The 22,973-nt window shown below is 47.4% G+C and overlaps 1 protein-coding gene, 1 long non-coding RNA gene and 1 other non-coding gene across 3 annotated transcripts in view; 2 read left to right on the top strand and 1 right to left on the bottom strand.

Annotated features, from left to right (window-relative positions):
* The window catches only part of LOC145504771 (uncharacterized), a 375,749-nt gene that overhangs the window by 69,292 nt on the left and 283,484 nt on the right, over positions 1-22,973 (top strand). Inside the window, exon 2 of the long non-coding RNA XR_014052470.1 lies at positions 22,279-22,503. This is a non-coding gene — a long non-coding RNA (uncharacterized LOC145504771). The remainder of the gene's footprint in view (positions 1-22,278; positions 22,504-22,973) is intronic.
* Positions 1-22,973, bottom strand: part of LOC145504750 (NBPF family member NBPF10-like) — a 190,939-nt gene that overhangs the window by 65,718 nt on the left and 102,248 nt on the right. The gene's annotated exons all lie outside the window — the stretch shown is intronic.
* On the top strand, positions 16,789-16,952 carry LOC145508168 (U1 spliceosomal RNA). The gene has a single exon (XR_014055422.1). It is a non-coding gene; the product is annotated as a U1 spliceosomal RNA (small nuclear RNA).

Raw genomic sequence — 22,973 nt, 5'->3', positions numbered from 1 at the left:
AAAGGCTCCCTGAGTGCTTATGTGTTTCAGGACACCAGACACCATCTGGAGGCAAGAGCAGCCTGTCTGTTAGAATGTGTGCTGTGCTAAGTTGTTTCAGTCGTGTCTGACTCTTTGTGATCCTATGGACTGTAGCCCTCCAGCCTCCTCTGTTCCTGGAATTTCCCAGGCAAGAATACTGGAGTGGGTTGCCATTTCTTCCTCCAGGGAATCTTCCTGACCCAGGGATCAAAACCGTGTCTCTTGCCTGTCCTACATTAGCAGGCAGGTTCTTTACCACTAGCCCCACCTGAGAATCCCGTCCGTTAAGAGTGGGCAGCTGCTTTCCCACCCCATTGAGTTAGCAGCATATCCCAGGACACAAAGGGATCACTTCCCTTCAACTCAAGAATCTTTTCTCTCAGTGACTGCTCTATTGGCCCGAACTCTCCTGAAAGTGAATGCTCTTGCTAACTTTCTGGTTTCTTGTTAGGTGTCTAGAGTATTTATCAATTTCTTCTAACAAACATCTTCGTTGAAGTTTGCATTTATAGCAATAGGATTTATTTTTTAGAAAGTGGCAGCCTGGAGTAGATTGGTCCCATCAATGAGCAAACAAGGGTGAATTTAGCTTTCACTCAAAACCAGACTGAATTTAAAATTAGGCCCCACCATCACCCTAATTCCAAAACCAGACAAAGATGCCACAAAAAAGGAAAACTGCAGGCCAATATCACCGATGAACATAGAGGCAAAAATCCTTAATAAAATTCTAGCAAACAGAATCCAACATCATATTAAAAAGATCATACATCATGACCAAGTGGGCTTTATCCCAGGAATGCAAGGTTTCTTTAATACCCGCAAATCAATCAATGCAATACACCACATTAACAAATTGAAAGATAAAAATCATACGATTATCTCAATAGATGCAGAAAACGCCTTTGACAAAATCCAACATCCATTTATGATAAAAACCCTCCAGAAAGCAGGAATACAAGGAACACACCTCAACATAATAAAAGCTATATATGACAAACCCACAGCAAACATTATCCTCAATGGTGAAAAATTGAAAGCATTTCCCCTCAAGTCAGGAACAAGGCAAGGGTACCCACTTTCACCACTACTATTCAACATAGTTTTGGAAGTTTTGGCCACAGCAATCAGAGCTGAAAAAGAAATAAAAGGAATCCAGATAGGAAAAGAAGAAGTAAAACTCTCACTGTTTGCAGATGACATGATCCTCTATACATAGAAAACCCGAAAGATTCTACCAGAAAATTACTAGAGCTAATCAATGAATCGGAGAAGGCAATGGCACCCCACTCCAGTACTCTTGCCTGGAGAATCCCACGGACAGAGGAGCCTGGTAGGCTGCAGTCCATGGGGTCGCTGAGAGTCGGACACGACTGAGCGACTTCACTTTCCCTTTTCACTTTCATGCATCGGAGAAGGAAATGGCAACCCACTCCAGTGTTCTTGCCTGGAGAATCCCAGGGACGGGGGAGCCTGGTGGGCTTCCGTCTATGGGGTCGCACAGAGTCGGCCACGACTGAAGCGACTTAGCAGCAGCAGCAGCAATCAATGAATATAGTAAAGTTGCAGGATATAAAATTAACACACAGAAATCCCTTGCATTCCTATACACCGATAATGAGAAAACAGAAAGAGAAATGAAGGCAACAATACCATTCACCATGGCAACAAAAAGAATAAAATACTTAGGAATATATCTACCTAAAGAAACAAAAGACTTATATATAGAACACTATAAAACACTGATGAAAGAAATCAAAGAGGACACAAACAGATGGAGAAATATACCATGTTCATGGATTGGAAGAATTAATAGAGTGACAATGAGTATACGACCCAAAGCAATCTATAGATTCAACGCAATCCTTATCAAGCTACCAACGGTATTTTTCACAGAGCTAGAACAAATCATTTCACAATTGGTATGGAAATATAAGAAACCTCGAATAGCCAAAGCAATCTTGAGAAAGAAGAATGGAACTGGAGGAATCAACATGCCTGACTTCAGGCTCTACTACAAAGCCACAGTCATCAAGACAGTATGGTACTGGCACAATGATAGAAATATAGATCAGTGGAACAAAATAGAAAGCCCAGAGATACATCCATGCACCTATGGACACCTTATCGTCGACAAAGGAGGCAAGAATATACAATGGAGAAAAGATAATCTCTTTAACAAGTGGTGCTGGGAAAACTGGTCAACCACTTGTAAAAGAATGAAACTAGAACACTTTCTAACACCATACACAAAAATAAACTCAAAACGGATTACAGATCTAAACGTAAGACCAGAAACTATAAAACTCCTAGAGGAAAACATAGGCAAAACACTCTCCGACGTAAATCACAGCAGGATCCTCCACGACCCACCTCCCAGAATATTGGAAATAAAAGCAAAAATAAACAAATGGGACCTAATGAAAATTAAAAGCTTTTGCACCACCAGGGAAACTATAAAAAGGGTGAAAAGACAGCCTTCAGAATGGGAGAAAATAACAGCAAACGAAGCAACAGACAAACAATGAATCTCAAAAATATACAAGCAACTCCTGCAGCTCAGTTCCAGAAAAATATACGACCCAATCAAAAAATGGGCCAAAGAACCCAACAGACATTTCTCCAAAGAAGACATACAGATGGCTAACAAACACATGAAAAGATGCTCAACATCACTCATTTTCAGAGAAATGCAAATCAAAACCACAATGAGGTACCATTTCACACCAGTCAGAATGGCTATCCAAAAGTCGACAAGCAATCAATGCTGGAGAGGGTGTGGAGAAAAGGGAACCCTCTTACACAGTTGGTGGGAATGCAAACTAGTACAGCCACTATGGAGAACAGTGTGGAGATTCCTTAAAAAACTGGGAATAGAACTGCCATATGACCCAGCAATCCCACTGCTGGGCATACACACCGAGGAAACCAGAATGGAACGAGTCGCGTGTACCCCAGTGTTCATCGCAGCACTGTTTACAATAGCCAGGACATGGAAGCAACCTAGATGTCCATCAGCAGACGAATGGATAAGGAAGCCGTGGTACATATACACAATGGAATATTACTCAGCCATTAAAAAGAATACATTTGAATCAGTTCTATTGAGATGGATGGAACTGGAGCCCAGTATACAGAGTGAAGTAAGCCAGAAAGAAAAACACCAATACAGTATACTAATGCATATATATGGAATTTGAAAGATGGTAACGATAACCCTGTATGTGAGACAGAATAAGAGACACAGATGCATAGAACAGTCTTATGGACTCGGAGGGAGAAGGTGAGGGTGGGACGTTCTGAGAGAATAGCACTGAAACACGTATATTATCATATGTGACACAGAACACCATTCCAGGTTCGATGCATGAGACAAACGCTCAGGGCTGGGGCAATGCGATGACCCAGAGGGATGGGATGGGGAGGGAGGTGGGAGGGGGCTTCAGGATGGGGAACACATGTAAACCCATGGCTGATTCATGTCAATGTATGGCAAAAACCACTACAATAAAAGTAATTAGCCCCCAACTAAAATAAATAAATTTACTTAAAATAAAATAAAATAAAATAAAACTAGGCCTCTCACTTTCCTCAAGGTGGATAGTCATGTGCCACAGGCATGTGTCCCCAAGGACTTGTGTCTCTGCTGTAAACGGGACAAGAGTAAAATGGGGTCAGGTGGGCCTAGTCCTTCAATTCTAGAGTCTTCCAAGAGTTCTCTGCTTTAGTCACTGGATTGGAAACACCCTCGCTCTTCTGCTCTGTCCTACTTCTGTGTTTGGGGTAAAAGGAATACACTTCAGTGTGTTCTGTCCCCAAGCTGATCACTGGAAGAATCACCTGGGAGAGTTAGTACCCAAACAAGTGCACAGTCCTCACCTGTAGCAACTGTGCTTCAGTGAGTTGAGCTGGGATCTGGAATCTATTTGTTAAAGGTACTCAGGTGTGCACTTAGTTTTACCCACTGATTTCACTGACCTCCCTCATGATTCTAGGGGATGATTATTTCATTTATGGTACTTCCAGTGTTCAAAATTGACTGGTGCCAAAAACATAACTCTCTGCTGCTTTGCACATGAAGAAACTGAGGCACAGAGAGGGTCTCGAATGGGCCAAGACCCCCTTGCTGTAAGTGCTAGAGCCACACCCAGGTAGCAGCTCTTCTCTATACTTTCACATTCATATATTTGTGTTTTGTCTACTTACACGAGTGCTATAGTGTCTTAACTGTTGTTATTCAGTCACTAAATTGTGTCAGACTCTTTGTACCCCATAGAGTGCAGTGTGCCAGGCTTCCCTGTCCTTCACTATCTTCTGGAGTTTGCTTGAACTCGTGTCCATAGAGTTGGTGGTGCTTTCCAACCATCTCATCCTTTGTTACCCTCTTCTCCTTCTACCCTCAATCTTCCCCAGCATCAAGGTCTTTTCCAATGATTCAGCTCTTTGAATCAGGTGGCCAAATTATTGGAGCTTCAGCATCACTCCTCCCAATGAATATTCAGGGTTGATTTCCTTTAGGATTGACGGCTTTGATCTCCTTGACTCTCAAGAGGCTCTTCCAGCACCATGGTTCAAAGGAGAACCCCATGGAAAGTATGAAAAGGGCATCCTATTATCTCAATGTAAACTAGGAATTTGCTTTCCCCCTTTTATACTTTAGTTATTTGCTCCAAATTTACAGCTAGAACACCAAGTTCTACAATTGTGAGAATAAGATAAATATATAAATTATTTTTGACATGAAGAATCGTGATGTCAGGAAAGTATGTAACTCATACGAGAGGAAACCATTAATCACGAATCATTATGACAGCCATCAACCTATAAGACAAATCAAACTTGCCTCCTTCTCTCTTCAGCTGGCCAAGAAACAGTAGCTACTGATATAAGCAGTTTTCTCTGGAGACGGTGGCAGAGTTGACTGCTTTGAGCCAACATGGAGCCCAAGTGCAAGCTGTACCCTGAGAGGCTCACATCTGGGTGAGAAGCAGGATTTGGGGGCCAGAAGAGACATATATCTGTTGGGAAAAAAAAAGGGGGGGGACAGATCACCCTTGATGTCATGGTAGCCAGCACTGACCATCTCCTCCAATGAACCTACCACCACTATACCTCTCATGATTTTGTTTTTACTAGATGGAGAACTCCATGAAATTGGGGATAATATTTCATTCATCTCTGCGTGCATGACTCCTGGCATTGAGTCAAGTACTGAGGAGGCTCTCGGCAACATCCGTTCACTAATTGCAGAAACATGGTTACAAGACTCCACTTAGCTCAACTACGCTCCTAGACAACCGTCTGGTCAGGGATGCTCTTTCTCCCAGGAAGCAGCAATCCCCTTCCTTAGAGAGGAGCCTGCCTGACACTGCCTGACACTCACCTGAGCTGACTCTGATGAAGACATGGCTGTCCTCAGGGATTCCCCTAGCAGGTTCACACTGCCATTAGGAAGAGATGTCCTTGGCATATCCTCCCATCCTCTGGTGGCCATGATATCCCACCTGAGGAGAGCCACCACGTGTAATTGCCACGATGCACTTGTATTCGTCCTCTCGCTGTTTAAATTCCTCATGGATATATTACTGATATCTGAACTCCAAGTTGGTAACATAGCATAAGGCAAATTAAGCAATATGTAGTTAAGAGATGTTATGTGTAAAGCCTCCAAAGTGTAAATGCAGAAGAATATTGTTACTATCTCTACTTCAGAAACGAGGGTCCCATTAATCTGGCCCCTGGTATGAATACATATCTCTAATTCTTCTCCAAACATCATTTATCCACATTACTGCACACTTACTTGGAGGACATCTGCTGTGTGGCCACTTCCAAGGCTGAGGCTGGGGATTGAGGGCAAAGCCTCAAGATCCCATTGTCCCCCTACCATGGTGCTCGCAGCAGTATAAACTAACACTGAGCCATTGTGTGGATCTCCTCAGCAGGTGCATAAGTTCACTGTGGACTGTTACTCTCCCGGTCCTTCCTGCTCAGCTCAGGCTGCTCCGTGAGGACTTGGATGATACTGTGCACTCCTCACTTCCTCTTGAATTTTCTGAGCTCAACTTGTCCTTATCCTCACCTCCCTTGGCAACCAGCTCCTCCACCATTACCTTGTTTTTCTTTGGGTTTTCTCATCCTCCCAAACCGTTGACTTCCTTTCTTCCACCTCCTCTCTGAGTTCTGTGTTTTCAGTGTGTGGCTCAGTTGAGGCTCCTGCAGGGGACACACAGAGAAGGGACCAAGTTCAGGTCTTGGCTGCATGTTCCAACACACATTTCACATGAAGCTCAGTCTCTCATGCCCTCAGAAAAAAAACTTAGCAGGAATGCAATTTGGAAAATTTGAATAACCTTATCTTACTGATGAGGAAACCGAGGCCTAAACAGGTGGAGATTATCCCTAAATTCCCACACCCGTTGCTGCTATACACCCACCGGGCAAACCTTGGCCACAAGCTTTTGTATCTAAAAACACCAGGAACCCATGGTTGAAATGCAGGGGACATTTGTTAAACATACACATTTCCACTCTTAAAACAATGATAGTTGAAGGACATTTCTCAGAAAAAAATGTTTATCTGTTCAATAGTCCATATTTATACACTGTGTTCCATCTTGACTCTCACATCTGGACTGAGGAAGCTATGACTATTAAAAACATCACAGTCATTGTTAAAAATATGTATGTAGGACTTCCCTGATGGCTCAGTGGTATAGAATCCACCTGCAATGCAGGAGCAGCAGGAGACTCGGGTTCAGTTCCTGGGTCAGGAAGATCCCTCGAGGAGGAAACAGCAACCCACTCCAGTATTCTTACCTGGAGAATCCCATGGACAGAGGCGGCTGCCAGGCTAGAGTCCATCAGGTCGCAAACAGTCGGATACGACTGAAGCGACTTAGCACGCATGCAAGGCAAAATCAGGCAGTTGATGTGGCCAGTCATTAGCACCCTCTCCCCACTGCTCTTTTCTGCATCTTTTTTTCTTTTCTTAGGGGTGTTTTTTTTGCAACTCTGTAATCAGCAGCCTTGGACAAGGGGTATCTACTCACAACGGCCCCTCCTGACCTGGAATGTGGAGTAACTCCTCTCGGCCCTCTTGTGCCCTCGCAGCCCCTGCCCCTTGGGCCTGGGTTAACTCCTCTCGCCGCAGCCCCCGGCCCGGCCTAGCCCCAGTCGACCGCCGCCCCCGGCCCCCGGCCCGGCCTAGCCCCAGTCGACCGCCGCCCCCGGCCCCCGGCCCGGCCTAGCCCCTGTCGGCCGCCGCCCCCGGCCCCCGGCCCCCGGCCCCCGGCCCGGCCTAGCGCCTGTCGGCCGCCGCCCCCAGGCCCCGGCCCGGCCTAGCCCTTGTCGGCCGCCGCCCCTGGCCCCCGGCCCGGCCTAGCCCCTGTCGGCCGCCGCCCCGGCCCCCGGCCCCCGGCCCCTGGCCCGGCCTAGCGCCTGTCGGCCGCCGCCCCCAGGCCCCGGCGCGGCCTAGCCCTTGTCGGCCGCCGCCCCCGGCCCCCGGCCCGGCCTAGCCCCTGTCGGCCGCAGCCCCCGGCCCCCGGCCCCGCCCCCGCCCCCGTCGGCCGCCGCCCCGGCTCCCGGCCCTCGGCCCGGCCTAGCTCCTCTCGGCCACGCTTCCGCGCCGAGCCGTCCGTCGCTGCCGCCCCGCTTCCGCGCCGAGCCGTCCGTCGCAGCCGCCCCGCTTCCGCGCCCAGCCGTCCGACGCAGCGCCTCGCTTCCGCGCCCAGCCGTCCGACGCAGCGCCTCGCTTCTGCGCAGAGCCGTCCGACGCAGCCGCCTCGCTTCAGACTTAAATTGAAGCAAGTAGGGAAAACCACTAGTCCATTCAGGTATGACCTAGATCAAATCCCTTATGAGTATACACTAGAAGCGACAAATAGATTTAAGGGACTAGATCTGATAGACAGAATGCCTGATGAACTATGGACAGAGGTTCGTGACATTGTACAGGAGACAGGGATCAAGACCATCCCCATGGAAAAGACATGCAAAAAAGCAAAAGGGCTGTCTGAGGAGGCCTTACAGATAGCTGGGAAGAGAAGAGAAGCGAAAAGCAAAGGAGAAAAGGAAAGATATTCCCATCTGAATTCAGAGTTCCAAAGAATAGCAAGGAGAGAGAAGAAAGCCTTCCTCAGCAACCAGTGCAAAGAAATAGAGGAAAACAACAGATTGGGAAAGGCTAGAGATCTCTTCGAGAAAATTAGAGATACCAAAGGAACATTTCATGCAAAGATGGGCTCGATAAAGGACAGAAATGGTATGGACCTAAGAGAAGCAGAAGATCTTAAGAAGAGGTGGCAAGAATACACAGAAGAACTGTACAAAAAAGATCTTCACGACCCAGATAATCACGATGGTGTGATCACTCACCTAGAGCCAGACATCCTGGAATGTGAAGTCAAGTGGGCCTTACAAAGCATCACTACGAACAAAGCTAGTGGAGGTGATGGAATTCCAGTTGAGCTGTTTCAAATCCTGAAAGATGATGCTGTGAAAGTGCTGCACTGGATATGCCAGCAAATTTGGAAAACTCAGCAGTGGCCACAGGACTGGAAAAGGTCAGTTTTCGTTCCAATCCCAAAGAAAGGCAATGCCAAAGAATGCTCAAACTACCGCACAATTGCACTCATCTCACATGCTAGTAAAGTAATGCTCAAAATTCTCCAAGCCAGGCTTCAGCAATACATGAACCGTGAACTTCCAGATGTTCAAGCTGGTTTTAGAAAAGGCAGAGGAACCAGACATCAAATTGCCAACATCCGCTGGATCATCGAAAAAGCAAGAGAGTTCCAGAAGAACATCTATTTCTGCTTTCTTGACTATGCCAAAGCCTTTGACTGTGTGGATCACAAGAAACTGTGGAAAACTCTGAAAGAGATGGGAATACCAGACCATCTGATCTGTCTCTTGAGAAACCTGTATGCAGGTCAGGAAGCAACAGTTAGAAATGAACATGGCACCACAGACTGGTTCCAAATAGGAAATGGAGTACGTCAAGGCTGCATATTTGTCACCCTGCTTATTTAACTTCTGTGCAGAGTACGTCATGAGAAACGCTGGGCTGGAAGAAACACAAGCTGGAATCAAGATTGCTGGGAGGAATATCAATAACCTCAGATATGCAGATGACACCACCCTTATGGAAGAAAGCGAAGAAGAACCAAAGAGCCTCTTGATGAAAGTGAAAGAGGAGAATGAAAACGTTGGCTTCAAGCTCAACGTTCAGAAAGCTAAGATCATGGCATCTGGTCCCATCACTTCATGGGAAATAGATGGGGAAACAGTGGAAACAGTGTCAGACTTTATTTTGGGGGGCTCCAAAATCACTGCTGATGGTGATCGCAGCCATGAAATTAAAAGACGCTTACTCCTTGGAAGGAAGGTTGTGGCCAACCTAGATAGCGTATTTAAAAGCAGAGACATTACTTTGCCAACAAAGGTCCCTCTAGTCAAGGCCATGGTTTTTCCAGTGGTCAAGTATGGATGTGAGAGTTGGACGGTGAAGAAAGCTGAGCGCCGCAGAATTGATGCTTTTGAACTGTGGTGTTGGAGAAGACTCTTGAGAGTCCCTTGGACTGCAAGGAGATCCAGTCAATCCATCCTAAAGGAGATCAGTCCTGGGTGTTCATTGGAAGGACTGATGTTGAAGCTGGAACTCCAATACTTTGGCCACCTCATGCGAAGAGTTGACTCATTGGAGAAGACCCTAATGCTGGGTAGGATTGGGGGCAGGAGGAGAAGAGGACGACAGAGGATGAGATGGTTGGATGGCATCACCGACTCGATGGACATGGGTTTGGGTAGACTCCGGGAGCTGGTGATGGACAGAGAGGCCTGGCGTGCTGCAATTCATGGGGTCGCAGAGGGTCGGACACGACTGAGCGACTGAACTGAACTGACTTCTGTGTCCTGGTCCTGTGATTGGCACGTGGTGGAGCCAGGTCTGCAGGGCCACCCCCAACCACTCACCGAGGTGGCCTTCCTGCCCACACTCTCTCCCAGGCTGCTAACATTTGGAGGCCAGAACGTTCACATGCCCTTATCTTCCCAACACCGCAGCAGCAGCTGCTGCGATTTAGGAATAAAGCCTCCCGAACAGCTCACCCAGGGCACGAGAAACATGTGCAAAGAACCCAGGCGGAGGAGCCACAGGAAAGCCAGGTATTTGGCTTACCAAGCTTTATGGCCAGGAGGTGAGTCCTCAGGGTTTTCTGCTGGTTTGGGACAGTGTCTTTGGAGACAGAGAATGAGCCAACAGAGAGCCTCTGTTGCCCGAATGGGTCACTTACCTGCTTGCACATCCCGGGTCAGGCTTCGCCTCTAACGTCTACAGTCCAGGCCTGAAATCCACAACTCAGCTCTGCAATGAGAACGGAGTCCTTAGGGAAGAAAACCAGAGGCTTCAGCCTCAGCCCAGTCATATTTCCAGGGGTAGGAGGGCACTCCTAGATCCCTTTCCTCCCTGGCCACACCAATCACCAACTAGAGAAGCCAAGAGAGAAGGTGGAGAGAACAGAGCTACTCAGCCCACCAACCAGAACTCCCATAGCTTTTCTCACTCTAGAAAGGGCTATTGCCTGACAATCCCCAACCAAGGACCCTCAGACTCCTAGGCTTCAGGGAGGAGAAGCTTTAGGAAATCCACCACTTCTGTGCAACCCACTTGCAGATATTCAGTCATTAGCTATCAAGTTGGACACCATTCAGTGCTTGTCCTACCTGACCACAAGTCACAGCTAGTTTCCACCCAGGAAAGGGAGACCATGAGGCCGACATACCTTCTCAGGTTTCTCCAGAACTTGCTGAAGCTCCCTGTGTCCCTCCCATGCTGAAATGCTGGCTCCATATCTCCTCACTCACCTCCTTCCTACTTGTAGAGTGAGGCCTACTATGCAGGCCTGCAAGCCTGTAATTGCCCAGGTGCAACACCAAAGAAACACAGCCCATAGACAGTGACAGAGACAACAACCATTCAGTGGATAGAGAATCTTATAATTCCTAAACAAAGGGTCCTAGAGTGACATGCCCCAGTATTCAGCAAACAGCTGGCAGAACAAGGCAGCGATCTTCACTGCTGGGGCCGAGGGCGGAATTGAGGGGAGACTACAACGTATAGGGACCATCGATGTCTGATTGGCTCACCAGTCACCAGGGAAACCAGAGGCTGGGGTCGGGGCAACCGCATAGTTGGTTACTGACTAAGCCGTATAATTAAGGGGCTACAAATCGGGAAAGCAGTATGGCAAGCCTGTATATTGTCACCCTGCTTATTTAACTTATTTGCAGAGTACATCATGAGAAATGCTGGGCTGGATGAATCACAAGCTGGAATTAAGATTGCCAGGAGAAATGTCAATAACCTCAGATATGCAGATGACACCACCCTTATGGCAGAAAGCAAAGAAGAACTAAAGAGCCTTTTGATGAAAGTGAAAGAGGAGAGTGGAAAAGGTGGCTTAAAACTCACTCTTCAGAAAACTAAGGTCATGGCATCTGGTCCCATCACTTCATGGCAAATAGATGGGAAAACCATGGAAAGAGTGACAGACTTTAGTTTTAGGGCTCCAAATCACTGCAGATGGTGACTGCAGCCATGAAATTAAAAGACACTTGCTCCTTGGAAGAAAAGTTATGACCAACCTAGGCCGCATAGTATAAAACAGAGACATTACTTTGCCCACAAAGGTCCATCTAGTCAAAGCTATGGTTTTTCCAGTAGTCATGTATGCATGTGAGACTTGGACTATAAAGAGAGATGAGTGGTAAGGAATTTATGGTTTTGAACTGTGCTTTTGGAGAGGACTCTTGAGTGTCCCTTGGACTGCAAGGAGTTCCAACCAGTCCATCCTAACGTACGTCAGTCCTGAATATTCATTGGAAGGAGTGATGCTGAAGCCGAAACTTCAATACTTTGGCCGCCTGATTTGAAGAACTAGCTCATTTGAAAAAATCCTGATGTTTGAAAGATTGAAGGTGGGAGGAGCAGGGGATTTTGGAGGATGAGATGGTTGGATGGCATCACCATCTCAATGGACATGAGTTTGAGTAAACTCCAGGAGTTGGTGATGGCAGGGAGGCCTGGCGTGCTATAGTCAATGAGGTCACAAAGAGTCACGCATACCTGAGCAACTGGACTGAATTGAACTGATAATTAAGGGGATTGGATAGTCATGTGGGTGAAGGAATGGCTGGTGAAGGAGAATGAATAGATAGCAAGAGAACGGTCATTTTGAATGACTTGACCTTACAATTTTGTCTGGAGGTGCCAGCAAAATTTCCTTCAGTTTCCCCAAGACTGTCCACAGGGCACCCACTGCTGAGCCTCATTTCCTGTGCGGATGGAGTGGGGTTTGGATCCAACCTAAGTGTTGATTGGTTGAGTCAATAGATCAACATTAACAATTTTTATTTACAAATACTTACTGAATAATCATAGAAGATTCAGAATATGGTTCAAAAGGATTAAGTCCAGAATGAAAGAATGTTTATGGAAAAGGAAAAAGACACCAAAGAGATATTTCTAAATTAGCCTCCTCAAGCAAGAGGCGTGAGAGGAAAGGTCACTGCTTGGGAAGATAACAAACCCATAGAAAAGGGAAAAGGCAGAACTACTAAACTACCAGGGCTTCCCTGGTGGCTCAGTGGTAAAGATCCAGGAAAGGGAGGAACACGAGGACTATGAACATTCTCAGGTTTCTGCCAATGCAGGGTAGGAGGCACAGGTTCAATACCTGGGTTGGGAAGATCCCCTGGAGGAAGAAATAACAAACCGATCCCATATTCTTGCCTGGAGAGTCCTATGGACAAACGAGCCTGGCGGGCTACAGTCCATGGGGTAGAAAAGAGTCAGACAGGAACACGCACCTATGCACCCTTACATAAACAAAGCCAGGATGGTAAATGTGGTCCTTCCGTGGAACTTGCCTTATAAAGAAGGTGGCACCAACATTTTAAGTTGTCTGGGATCTTGAGAACCAGACGTGCTCCATCCACGTCCAGAGCTCCTGACTTTTGGTCACCTATCCCTGGGGTTGACCTAAGGCCTGTGCTGCCTTAGTTGCCTGGGGAGGTGGAGCCATCTTACTCCGTCCCCTCCAGACAAGAATCTAACCAGAAAGAAATGTATTTGTGCTTCTCGGCCTGGTGGAAAAGATTCCCTCATCTTCCTCTCAGACTGCTCAGCCCTCTCCTTTGCTGGCCTGCTTTGTGTGGGAGTGGGAGGGGGATATGGTAGTGGGAGTGATCCAAGAGGAGCAGCAAGAGGGAGGAGGAGTGAGAACAATAAAACACTGGTGAGGTGCTAGTGAGGACAGGGAGGAGAAGGGAAAACAGAGGCAGAATAAGGAGGAGGATGAGCAGAGCTTGAATGCCAAGGTGCTCTAGTCTCTGGTCCCAGAATGGCAGCTGCCCTCTCTTGAACTTCCCTTGAGTTTATCCTGGACACACACAGTGGGCATCCACACACACACACACACACACACACACGCACACACCCCAGCTGCTCTCACATCCTCCAATCTTCTTTATTCACAGAAGAGCAGCCTCTCAGCCCCCGCCCCCTCCCACCCCCAGATTCTGGGAGTTCTTTCCTTTTTCCCCCGAGCCTCCGCAGAATTAGGCACAGATTCTTCATCAGCACCCAAACCCTTGTCTACGGTTGTGGAGAGTCCAGAGCATAGAAATCATCCGGTAGAAGAGGAAATGCAGGCCACATGGGGTATTGGGTCACCCCGCAGAATGACCAGCTGTCCCAGGCCATTCTGGGTTGTTATTTTTGAAGATGTCAAACTCATTCAAAAGAAACTCCAAGATCCTTGTTGCAGGCCATTGCTGCATGTAGCAAATTATGCTGTGCTGCGTGCTGTGCTTAGGTGCTCAGTCATGTCCAAATATGCTATGAAATCTCAAACCGGGTGATGACTGCTTGTTTGAAACTCATGGATAAGGCTTTAAAAGGCAAAGCAGGTGGTGAGTGCTAATTACTGGGAATCAACAAGACTGGGGCAGATCCCAAAAAGGGCTAGGTAGGAGAAGCTGCTTAGGTCAATGACTAATTGACCTCCTATATTAGTCAGCTTGGGCTTCAAGAAAAAATGCTATGGATTGGGTGGCTTGACCCGAAATCTGTTTTCTCACAGTTCTGAGAAGTCCAAGATCATGGTTGGAACTTCTCAGCAATTCAGTTTCTGGTGCAAGCTCCCTTCCTGGCTTGCAGATAGTCCTGGCCTGGCTGGGTCCTCACAAGGTCTTTCCTTGTTGCTTGAGCTGGGGTAGGGCAGGGGCCCAAGCTCTCTGCTATCACTTCATTTAAGGATACATCCTATCAGATCAGGGCCCCAAAGCTATGATCTCATTTAAATTTCATTACATCCTTCAAAGTTCCTTCCCTAGATACAGCTTCACTGGGGATTAGTGTCCAAGATATGAATGTGTGGGGGGTGAGGGGAGGGAAACACATATACTCAGCTCCTAACACCCTCCCCAGCCTCCTCCCCCCATGAAGGCATTTGCAGCTCTCAGCTCTGATCCCTGGGAACTGCCCAGGCACTGGGTCCTCAGATTCCTCTCCCCACAGACATGTTCCTTCTCTCTCTCTGACTCACATGCCTCAGTACAGGGCCCAGCTGTTGACTGCTGACCCTCAGAAACAGTGGACTGACTTGCTTTCACCTGGATCACTTTCAGAATGGAGCAGCCACCACTGACTGATATGCTTGCAGAAATGTGTTCACTCTGGAGCCTGGCTGTGGTGGTAGACTAATGCTTCCCCAAAGATGTCCACAACTGGGCCCCTGGAGTTTGTGATTATGTTACTTGACATGGCAAAAGAGACTTTGTTGGTGTGATTAAATTAAGCATCTTGAGATGGGGGCTCCATGGAAACACAAAGGTTCATATAGACAAAAGAAGGAGACTTGGTGTCAGAATAATGTGTTGTGAGAAGAACGTGATCAGCTGTAATTAGCTTTGAAGATCAAAGGGGCCTAGGAGAGTAGAATGTAGGCATCTTCTAGAGGCTGGACAAGGCAAAGAAAGATTCTCCAGGAAGAATCACCACAACCCAACTGTCACTTTGATTTCTGCCCAGGGAGATGCATCTTGGATTTCTGATCTCCAGGGTCAGAAAATAATGAATGTGTGTTGTTTTAAGCCGCTAAGTGTGTAGGAACATATTAAGTAGCAATAGGAAACTCCTACAGTGGACAGCGGTGGGTAAAGAATACTTAAAGTCAGTGTGCAGGACGAGTCGTGTCAGCTGTTCAAAGAAAGGCCAGTTCTTCCTGCAAGTGACCTGGGTGCCGAGTTCAAGATTCTCCCTCCAGGCTAGTCCCCTTCCCCCTGAAGCCAAATGCACTTCAAGGATCAAGTTCCTCCACTCCTTGGTCTCTGGTCTGAAAGGCAAGCTGGTTGCCTTCTCCAGCCTTCCCACTCCCTGCCCTCAGGTCTAACCCACTCTTACCCAGTAAGAGAAAACAAACAAACCTCATTCTTTAAGCAAACACGTCATCTTTCTATCCCTTATTTGGGTCATCAGCTTCTTTTTCAGAATCTTCCACTTTTGTATTCTGTATGGTGAGAAAAGGAAAAACATGGCCCCTGGGAGACCATGAGGATGAAGTCAGAAGGTGCACAGAAAATGCACCAAGTAGAACTTTGAGATCTAACTCTTGGCAGCTACAAACTGCCACTTGCCATCTACCTTTACAAGGTTTAATGCTGCAGCTGTTGATTTTCAACACCCCCTGAAAGGAGTTCAGGGTGGAGAGCCGAAAGGAGCCCACTCTGTGCTGTGGGAAAAACTGGCAGAACAAGTCTTCAGATAGTGATGTATTTTCAGGAGCCGATTTTATGACCCAAATATCTCCTAGTACCTAGAAAAGCACAAAAATCCTTCACGGTGACATGCGATCCTCACGACTAGCAGTAACCTTCTGCAAAAAATCTGCACTTGAATGCATGTCCTCTCCCTTCACCAAGATCACACATACACTGACCTTCGCCCCTGCCTTTGTGGAGCAAGTTCTCAGAGCTATCTGAGATGCTGTCTCCTGAGCTCCTCATTTTGCCCCCAATAATACTTGAACTCACAACTCTCACGCTGTGCATTTTTGAAAGTTAGCACCCTGACTCTATATGCCTACACACATAACACATACTCACGCTTTATTTTGTTCCTACAAATATATATTTACATCCATTGTTTTACAACTTATTATTTCTTAAAACAAAATTGGATCAGCATAACAGAGGGCCACAGAATTACTATTCTCAGCGTGTCACCCAGAACAAAGGTTAAGAATACAAAGAGGCTGGCTAAATTCCCCTCCATCTCAACTAAAGAAGAAAGGGTCTGTTTCCACTGATTTCTGGGCTCCCTAAGCTGTGGGGAATCACGACGTCCCTTCTCCTTCAGCAGCCGGCCTGCCCATTGGTCCTCTCAGCAGGGGTGGGAGGGGAGATGAGGGGCCTGGGACAGGGCGTGGGTTGGAGGAGAGGAACCGCCTTACAGGTCCTGAATGGGGTGGGCTTATGTAAATTTGCAGCGGAAGCGGTACAGTTCCCGGCCTGCCATTTTGCCGGTTGTGGGAAGTTTTTCCGAGATACTCTTGAATTTTATTAGAAGAGTTGTTAGGAGTGCCTGAGAGGCGCGAGAAACGATGGGGTGCGGAGGGTGGCGGAAGAGATGGCGGCAATAGCAAAGTGAGCGTGTGCGAAAGTGTACGGGTGTGAGGCTGTACGGGCGGCCGGCCAAGCCTTTCCATACTTAGCTGGCAGAGAAGATAGCACGGTCGCGAGGGTGGTTCTCCCAGAGCGAGACTCACCCCTTGCACGGCGGGTGTGTTGACCTCTGCGATTTCCGCGAATGGGGGAAACTCGACTGCGTGATTTGTGGTAGTGGGGGACTGCGTGCGCGCTTTCTCTTGGTAACTGCGGTCTTAACGATAGAATTGATTTCTACTTGAGCGTGTTTTTTTTGGGGCTCAGGCGATAGAAACCAGCTCTCGGTAATACAGAAGACCCTCGGAAAGATTTTTCTAGGATAAAAAATAGCATTTCGCTTCAATGCCGTACTTTGGGAAAGCTCAAGAACGGAAGGGAGAGCCTGGCAGACTACAGTCCGCGAGGTGGCAGTGTTCAGCTGAGCAGTGCAGGCACTCTTCCCTCCAGCTTAATTTAGTTCTTCTGTGTCTGATGGTCTCGATTCCAGCTTAATTTAGTTCTTGTGTGTCTGAGGGTCTCGAACCATCGCAGCTTCCGTCGTTCTCTTCTTTCCCCCTTCAGTTTTTCCCAGCATCAGTTCAGTTCAGTCACTCAGTCGTGTCCGACTCTTTGGGATCTCATGAATTGCAGCACGCCAGGCCTCCCTTCCCTTACCAAACTCCCGGAGTTTACCCAAACCCGTGTCCATCGAGTCGCTGATGCCATCCAACCATCTCATTCTCTCTCGTCCCCTTCTTCTCCTGCGCCCAATCCTTCCCAGCGTTAGGCTCTTTTCCAATGAGTCAACTCGTCGCACGAGGTGACCAAAGTATTGGATTTTCGGCTTCAACATCAGTCCTTCCAATGAACACCCAGGACTGATCTTTAGGATGGACTGGGTGGATCTTCTTGCAGTCCAAGGGACTCTCAAGAGTCTTCTCCAACACCACAGTTCACAAGCATCAATTCTGCGGCGCTCAGCTTTCTTCACCGTCCAACTCTCACATCCATACGTGACCACTGGAAAAACCATAGCCTTGACTAGACGGACCTTTGTTGGAAGAGTAATGTCTCTGCTTTTCAATATGCTATCTAGGTTGGTCATAACCTTCCTTCCAAGCATCAGGGTCCTTTGCAATGAGTCCAGGAGGTACCTCAAAGGTTGTATCTTGTCAGCCTATTTATGTGCAGAGTACATCATATAAAGGACAAGACTGGGTATGCGGATGACACCATCCTTATGGCAGAAAGCAGAAAAAGCGAGAGTGAAAACAGTTGGCTTAAACCTCAACATGCAAAAGACAAACATCACGATATCTGGTCCCATCAGTTCAGTTCAGTTCATTCGCTCAGTGGTGTCCAACTCTTTGCGACCCCGTGAACGCCAAGCCGCCCTGTCCACCACCAACTCCCAGAGTCCACCCAAACCCATGTCCATAGATTCGGTGATGCCATCCAAGCATCTCATCCTCTGTCGTCCCCTGCTCCTCCTGCCCTCAATCTTTCCCAGCATCAGGGTCTTTTCAGATCAGTTGGTGACAGGTGGAGGAAACGAGGGAAACAGTGACAGACTTCTTTACTTAGGCTCCAAAGTCACTGCAGAGGGTGACTGCAGCCATGAAATTAAAAGACGCTAGCTCCTTGGAAGAAAAGCTACTGCAAACCTAGACAGTGTATTAGAAAGCAGAGACATTAATTTGCCAAGAAACGTCCCTCTAGTCGAAGCTATAGTTTTTCCAGTGGTCATGGATGGATGTGAGTTGAATCATAAAGAAGAAGAAATGAAGTTGCTCACTCCTGTGCGACTCTGCCATTCCACAGGCTGTAGCCTACCAGGCTCCTCTGAAGCGAGAGTACTGGAATGGGTTGCCATTTCCTTCTCCAGGGGATCTTCCCGACTTGGGGATCAAACCCAGGTCTCCTGCATTGCAGGCAGATGCTTTACCCTCTGAGCCACCAGGGAAGCCCAAAGAAGGCTGAGCGCAAAGAATTCATGCTTTTGAACTGGAGTGTTGGAGGAGACTCTTGGACTGCAAGATCAAACCAGTCAATCCTAAAGGAAATCAGTCCTGAATATTCATTAGAAGGACTGATGCTGAAGCTGAATCTCCAATAATTTGGCTACCTGGTGCGAAGGGCCAACTCACTAGAAAAGACCCTGGTGCTGGGAAAGGTTGAAGGCAAGAGGAGAAGAGGACAACAGAGGATGAGAGGGTTGGATGGCATTACCAATTCAGTGGACATAAGTTTGAGTAAGGTCTGGGAGGTGGTGAAGGGCGGGGAAGCCTGGCGTTCTGCAGTCCGTGGGGTCGAAATGAGTCGGACACGACAGAGCGGCTGAACAACAAAACAGACCCATACTTTGCACCGCTCAACGCTTACAGAATTTGGCACATTTGAACAGTCCTGTTACTGCTGTAAACCGTTCTTTGTGCCTAACTCATTTGGGCTCGCAGTTCCTCCACCGGCATGGTGCAACGGTTTGGGAAGGCGGATCCCTGGCGTTTGGGAAGGCGGATCCCTGGCTTCTGGTCTGGTTCCGACCAGAGCAAAGGTCATGTCTCCTCACAAAGCCGGTGGTGGCCCGCGAGTCTACCCTTGGACCTGGGGTACCAGGCATGGGACATCCCACGAAGCCTCAAAGGCTCTTCTGAGGACGTGCAGAGTTCTCAGGGCAGCGGGAAGAGGACACTTGCAAAGAGGGAAGGGACTTTCTTTTTTCCTGGCGGGAATTTTACCTCAGGGCAGAAAACTCTAGAAATGCCGGCAGAGCAGATGCATTTGGGGGAGGCCTAAAAGCCCCTCCCCGTCGCTCACCCGGAATGGGTCTCCTCCCATTCCACCATGTCCAAAGCTGTAGAGACGGCCGCCGGCCGGCGAGTCAGGCGCCCCCTGGCGTCGTGGAGGAAGCGGCAGGCGGCGGAGTGACGAGAGCGCCGGGAGGGAGGAGGTCCTGGGACCGCGCGGCTGAGAGGCACACGGCTCAGCGGCGGGAGAGCGAGAAGGTCGTGTTTCCACGGTGTAGTGGTCAGCACTTTGGACTCTGACTCCAGCGATCCGAGTTCGCGTCTCGCTGGGACCTTTCTCTTTAGGCCGCACGCAGAGTCTTTTACTGGCGCAGCAGATGCGCGCTGAGTGGACCTACTCTTCCGCCCCAGCGCCCAACTCGTTCTGCTCTCGGGACCAGAACGCCTAGGTCCCGCGAAGGAGGCCCTGGACCCCCGTGATCTGCCACCTCCCCCTCAGCAGTCGAGATCTGAGACCTGCTGCTCTGAGAGGCGCAGACCTGTGGACAATGGAGGGGGCGGGGCGGGGGACCAGCCCCTGGCGTCCCCGCAGGACCCTGCGGCTCTGCCGGTCAATGGTCCTCGGAGGCCCGGCCCCGCCAACAGAGGGCGCGGCGACCGAACCACTGCCACCCCCTGTCGGGTCACCCTGGGTCTTAGGGTAAAAGGCAGAAGCTGCGCCCACTGAGTCCTGCCCCACGAGGGGGCTTCGGACCGCACGTCTTGGCCCTGTGAATAATGGTCCGGGGGCTGTGATGTCATGGACCAGCCAGGGTGACAGCTTTCTGGGCGGGGTTCCAGACCTGAATGGGAAGTACTATATTTTATTCAGGTACCCTATTATTCGCAGTTTTGATTGATCCTGTTCCAGAACTTCTCGCTCTTAAGTCTCCTTTGGACAGGAAAAACCGCTGTTAGGCTAAGACTTGAACCTTGACTCCAGGAAATCTTGGCCTTTCATCCCAAACTCAGCCAGGAAGAAGAGTCTGGGCAGTGTATTCCAGCGTCTGAGATCAGGGGTCGCTCACCCAGTTCCACCCAGGCCTTTGAGACATTTGCAGACCTTATAGGGCTAGAATAGTGAATACAGACTATTTAGTTAGATTTGAGTTGGAAACAGCATTCACTTTCTATCATTATAAAACTGATGTTTTAAATGTCACTTCTAGACATTGGAAACACGATGTAACTTTTGTGGAACAACCATATGGATGAGAACTATAAAACAATAATTTATACGTACCCTGGAACAGTTACAAAATTTCAAAAACAAACTCTTTCCTTAATTGTGTTATTATTGGCATTGTTGGTATTTATTCTTTTTTTTTTTTTATACATTTTTCTTATTCCAAATGATGTGGGGATAAGCAAAGGAGATGGTATGAAATCTTGTATTTCCTTTACTCCCAGTGCCCTTAAACACAAAAACACTGGTATATGGAAAAGAGTCAGATGAAAGATAAACATTCAGTAAAGCCTGACGTTCTGAATTTGAGTATGTACATTCATACAAAGATGAGTATGTATTTCCTAGCTCTGTCCACTGCAAACGCCTAGAAATCAACCAAATCCAGTAAGCATCTTAAGGTTACAATTGGATTTGGGAATAACATTTTGCACAAACAGAAACCAGAGATTCTTAGAAAAATGACTGAGTCCAGGTGAGGAACAGAAAATCTTCAGGATAAAAGAGAAGCACCTCTTCATACTGTTATCAAGAAAGGTCTCAAATACTATTAGAAACTTTTCAAAAGAATTGAGGAGCCAGCTTAAAGTCACGTTCACTGCCAAAAGAGAGATAATTTGAGTATTGGTAAGAGCTATATTGCAATGAATTGAACTACTTCACGGTGTTTGCAAGTTTGAATTCATATTAGCACACAGGGGTAAAAAAGAAATAAAGGAATCGGTGACCACAGAGGATTCTTGGGGAAATGCTCATTAAGCTGCAGTTTTCTTTACAGAAGCTACCACTAAGTAACTACATAGTATTTGGTCTTTAGGAGAAGTTTCTTTTCATGCAAGTATTCCAGTTAAATACTACATGATGATGGAATATCACCACTTAGTGCCACATAATCAGTTAATGGATTGAGAAGTCTTGAACTGAAAGGACTGGTAATACTATTTGAAGAAACACACAGAACTTGATGGGCCTCCTCCTCAGAGAGTGCACACCACTTCTGAAGAAGTCTTGCTAGGACTGCAAGTGTGAATCTCATCAGTCTCTGCATCTACAGGTCCAAACTAGGGACCACTAGACATATGGCTGTCAAATAGTTACAAAGGAGTAGGACGGAGGACCTGGATTTTAATTTATAATTCATGTGAGTGTAACCTTAAAAGTTGGAGACATGCACAATATTTTTCTATTAAACACAACTTGAAAACATTGGTAGAATTGTATTTCCTTTGTGTGTGCGCTCAGTCGCTCAGTCTTATCCAACTGTTTTGGGCCCATGGATCATATCTCGCCAGGCTCCTCTGTCCATGGGATGTCCCAGGCTAGAATACTGGAGTGGGTTGCCATTTTCTATTCCAGAGGATCTTCGTGACCCAGGGATTGAATCTGCGTTTCTTGTGTCTCCGGCATTGGTAGGCGAGTTCTTGGGAAGCCCCATATTTCCTTTAAAGTATATATAGCATTCTCAGCTATGTAGGAGATTATTTTTCCATTATTGTGTTCTTATACTTTTTAGTTGTCAATGTGGTTGCTAGAAAATTTTAAACTACGTGTGTGACTTGCATCTTTGTTACATTACAGCACTGCTCTATATTCTACCACCAAAAAGGAAGAATGAAGGAGAGAAACATTTATTAAAGTACCTAGTATACAATTTAGACTGTGGGAATGCTACAGAAAAACCAAGTCCGTTTCTTCAACAAATGAATGAGTTAAAGCGGAAATCAGGACAGCAATAGACCAAGAGAGATGGAGAGTGAGTGAGAGAGAGAGCAAGGAAGGGAGGAAGGAAAGAAGAAATTGAAGGTAAGCATACATGTAAGAGACTTAAATGCTTTATCTTAGTGATTATACTTTGTGGACTTTATTTGCCTCCAAAAAAGAATACTAACGTAGAAACAATAATGGAGGAGGGGGGCTTCCCTGGTTAAGAATTTGCCTAGCAGTGCGGAGGACACGGGTTTGATCCCTGGTCCAGGAAGATCCCACATGCTGTGGGGCAACGAAGCCCACAAGCCGCAACAACTGAGCACATGGGCAGCAACTCCTGAAGCCCAAGAAACCGGCAAACCACAACAAGAGAGTGGCTCCCCCTCTCCACAGCTAGACAAACCCTGCGCCACGCTATGAAGACCCAGGGCGGCCATAAAGAAAGAAAGAAATTAAAAAAAAAAAACCTATGTGATCAAATAAGCTGAAAAAATGCTGCATGGTAGACAATGGAACATTTGAATAGTCTTTCATGATATTAAAGATTTTGAATTAATTTATGATTA

The sequence above is a fragment of the Giraffa tippelskirchi genome, chromosome 5 (assembly GCF_054371585.1).
Source record: "Giraffa tippelskirchi isolate mGirTip1 chromosome 5, T2T-mGirTip1v1.2.pri, whole genome shotgun sequence".
Classification (NCBI taxonomy): domain Eukaryota; kingdom Metazoa; phylum Chordata; class Mammalia; order Artiodactyla; family Giraffidae; genus Giraffa; species Giraffa tippelskirchi.
The sequence above is the reverse complement of the archived record's forward strand: the minus strand, read 5'-3'. Positions and strand labels throughout refer to the sequence as shown.